Source organism: Rhinolophus sinicus, linkage group LG04 (genome assembly GCF_036562045.2).
Source record: "Rhinolophus sinicus isolate RSC01 linkage group LG04, ASM3656204v1, whole genome shotgun sequence".
In the NCBI taxonomy this organism is placed as follows: domain Eukaryota; kingdom Metazoa; phylum Chordata; class Mammalia; order Chiroptera; family Rhinolophidae; genus Rhinolophus; species Rhinolophus sinicus.
In genome coordinates this window covers 49,297,962-49,302,463 of record NC_133754.1, presented here as the reverse complement: position 1 = coordinate 49,302,463, position 4,502 = coordinate 49,297,962, and positions in this window count along the sequence as shown.

Sequence of the window (4,502 nt, the reverse complement as noted above, 5' to 3'; positions counted from 1 at the left end):
TTTAATTATTTTTTTCCCCCCACAAGCCTTATTTTAGATGCATTTGTTAGGGAAGTGTCAGAAAGAGACTTTAAAATGAAGTTTAATCTCCCCTTTCTGATCTTCAAAATAGGAGAAATGGTTTATGAATTATCAAATATTCCACTGAGAACTCAGCAGGTGGTTCCAAATTAAATTTACAAACTTCCATGATGATATTTTCCTTAGAAAAATCCCAGGATATAACTTTACCAACTAGATGGAATTTAAATCAAGCCTCTTTGCTAAGAGGTAAAACATAAATCATTGAACTCTAAAATAAAGAATAACACTTTCAATTAAAATTTAGTGGTTAAGAATGAGGAAATTAAGTGCCAATATGCATTGGAGTAGAGAGAGATTAAAAGTTGTGCACAGCTGTTGAAAAATCCTTACTGTTGCAACTTCTGTAGTATCAGAAGTACAATCTTGTTACATTCCTTTGATAAATCTGTTAGTGAATAGTTTATTATATTTGATTATTCATACTTTCATATTGCTCTTAATGTTGCCTTTGCATTCACAGCTACCGTATTTCCCCAAAAATAAGACCTAACAAGAAAATAAGCCCTAGCATGATTTTTCAGTATGCTTATAATATAAGCCCTACCCCAAAAATAAGCCCCAGTTAAGATCATCAGCCAGACAGATGCATTTAGTACTTTGTTGCAAAACACGTATTGAATTATAAAAGAAAAACATTAATATATAATTAAATATAAATAAATATTATTGACATTAATACTTAAAATAAATTATAATATAAATTATAATTAAGTATTTGTAAATACCCAAGCAAGAGACTTTGGACAAGAGGTAAACGCCTATGTAAACAGAAGAACTTGAGACTTATTTTAGAATGACCAATCAGAGTACAGACACGACATGTGAGTAACATGCGCACTTGATAACGTATGTATTCGGTTGTGTCTAATATGAATCTTCATAATTCAATGCGTCGTGTGTTGTAATGGACGTACTTAATGCACTCATGTGAAATAAAGAAACATTTTCTGAATTTTGGTGCCTGCAATTTTTTGTTGCTTTTGTGTGGACCATCATTCTTAATTGTCGTCATTTTTGTTGCCATTCCTGTCTCATAAGTCTTCAATTAACACTTGATTTAATGGTAGATTTAAAGGGAATAATATTGTGACCCCCAGAAGAGATGAGTGCAGAAAGAAAGAGCTATTCTGTCAAGTACAAGAAAGGAATCATGGAGGACTCCTGGGGCAAGAATTTTATGGCTTTCTGCAAAGAGAAGAATTGGATCTCCGACTAGTCCGAAAATGGTGAGCAGAGTGCAATAACCTCAGTCAACAGGTGGACGAGGGAAATGCCAAGAAGCTCAAGTGTGGATCAGGTTGGCAACCATATTTCCTGAGCTGGAAGACATCATCTGTGAATAGATTGCTGGCAGGAGAGCAAAGGCTTTGGTTGAGCGCAGCGCGGATATTGAAGCATTTGCCCTTGCAATGGCACCACAATTAGAAATATCCCCAGAAGAATTCAAAGCATCACAACGCTGGCTGGATGGCTTCCTTCAGTGATACGAACTGTCTCTACGATCGACAACACTGTTCAAGCTGCAAGAGACTGAAGTTATTAAACATGCACTTGCATTCAAGTCCTTTGTTGATGGCATCGACTTTTCTAAATACCAATGCTCTAACATGATTGTTATGGGTGAAACTGCAGTGTTTATGGCTCAAGGATCTCAAATGACAATTGATCAGAGGGGTGCCTCGTCAATCTGCATTCCCTCCACTGGTTATGAAGGTGCATGTGTTAACTATATTTTGGCAATTTGTCTGGATGGAAAGAAAGCCCCACCTCTAATCGTCACTAAAGGCAAGAAAGATAACGTCGAGGGTGTTTCAGGCATTTATGTTCTTGAAACCAAAACATCCTGGTGCACACAAGCAGTTACAAGGAAGTGGGTTGATTTAATGCTGCCACTTGTTTTGCGAGATGGCCAAAGAGATCTGCTAGTCTGGGATTCAGCCAGCACTCACCATGCTAACGACATGAAGAACTTCCTTGCAGAGAGAAGAATAGATCAAATAATGATTCCCACAGGAATGCCTGCATATTTCCAGCCTTATAAGGATAATTTGTGCTTGGAAATCAATGACTACATTGAAAGTAGAATGGAGAGAAAGAAATCAGCATGGAAACTTTGTGAAGCCTAACCTGCAAGATGTTGTGACTTGGGTGAAGATTTCATGGGATAAAATCACTGACAGTTGTGTTGCCAATGCACTACGAGCAGGCTACATGGACAAGAAGTGCTCAAGAAGAGCTCTATTGCTGGACATGAGCGATTGGAGCCAATGGTTCTACAGGAAATGGAGTTGCAAGAAATTCAAGCCAGAATTCGAGGTTTGGAGAGTTATGTCGATGTTCCAGGAGATGACATGACTGTATTTGAATAAATGTAGATTTTTGTGCATGAATAAATGAATAAATGTAACTTATTGTACATGAGGAAATAAGATGTCACCTGAAAATAAGCCCTAATGCGTCGTTTGGAGCAAAAATTAATATAAGACCCGGTCTTATTTTCGGAGAAATACGGAATCTTTAGAATCAGTGAAATCAGTTACAATATGCACTATATAGAATAGAAAATATACAGAATTTCCTAGTTAGCACATTATGTTGATTTAAAACTCAACTTCCCATAAACATAAGTTTTAATAAATTCACAAAAAACAGTTCTAGAAACAAAAACTATTAACTGTTCTATAAGTATTATTTAATGAAATTATTTTCTCACAGATATGTTGACTAAACCAAATTGTTGTGAAAGCCATAATCTTATCTTTGCTCTAAAAGTGAAATTAATGAATTTAATCACATAATTTATTTGCTCAGGTGTGTTTATTGCATAAGCATGTGGTAAATGATATATAATCATAATTTATTGATTATATTGAAAAAAGCAGATTCAATGAAATTCAAAGGATGGAATGAAAGTACTATTCTGGCTAATAATATTTTATGAATAACTGACATTCATATTTCCTTGATTTGGACTTAGCTCTGCTGTAAACTACTGAATAGTCTTTGCTGTTATAGTTTCAAAATACTTGAAATAATCTGATCACACAGTAAAAATGATAAAACACTACATTGTAAAAAATTACATTAATAATACAAAACCTTATAATATTACAATGTTATTTAGGCCTTTTCCCTTTTCCTCTTTTATATAATTTTCAAGAGAAAAACTCCAACCATTAAAATTTCTAATAGGAGTGAACTAAAAATGGTCTGATTTTGAAATTTTGCCAGTAACCTTTACAGAACTTTCTTCACGGAAGTCAGAATGCCCGGGATAACGCTAAAACTTCTGGTTATATTATGTTCCTGTTTTTCCAGTAGAAGATACAGGGCAAGCACTGCCATTCAAAATATTAAAGATTTTTCCTTTCTTTTCCATTTTAAGGTTCAATATCAGTAGCTGGAAGTAGCATAGTACACACATCATTAAAAATGATCAACATATTAAGAGCTAGTAGCCTTAATTTCAATCCAATTCTAAGTAGGACTTCTTAGCTATTTGGAACTTTTTTTATACAAAAAATAAGGTAATGTTCCTTCCCATTGCAATATTCAATTTTCTATGGTATAGTGATGTTGTACTCTTATCTACCTACCTGCTAATTTTGTTACGTACAAACTGAATGCTAGTTACTGGGCTGATAGTTCTTCACATTAACAATGGTGTTAACTTTTCAAAATACTCATTTAAGGTCAATAGGAGTGAAAAAGAATGATCCAGAAATGAGTACTTTCTCCAAGATCATGGAACTCAGTAACTAATGGGAAGAAATGATCTAGTTTATGGTTAAATCTCTGCTTTTTAGCACCAGATCAGAAGGTCTCCAAGAAATCGTTTAGTTCAAACCTCACTTTTTGCAGAAAGCTTACAGAATTGCTTCAAGTAGTTCACATGCCTTCCCGTCTTGCTGGGGCATGTTTTCTCCATAAGGGCTAGACATAAATATTTTTAGCTTTGTGGGCCATAAATCTCTGCTCCTCAAGTCTTCAGTTGTAGTATGAAGTAAAACACAGAAAATAGTAAACCAATGAATGAGGCTGTGTTTCAGTGAAACTTTATTTATGGATAATGATTTTATGTATTATTTTATTTATACATTATTTTATATATATTTATTTATGAATACATATTTATAGACATATAAATTTTGAATTTTATATAATGTTCAGCTGTCATAAAATTCTTTTCTTTTGTTTGTTTGTCGTTGTTTCCAACGGTTTAAAAATGAAAAAAACATTCTTACCTCATAGACCTTACACAAACAAGTGGTATCCACAGACCACAGTTAGCTGGCTTCTATTCTAGTGTAGGATCCTTTTAAATCTAAATGTTTCATGCCCCATAGAAGTTCTCTAACAACTACAAAGTGATGGGAGAACACTCTATCCATAATAATCTTAAAATAATAATACCCTAT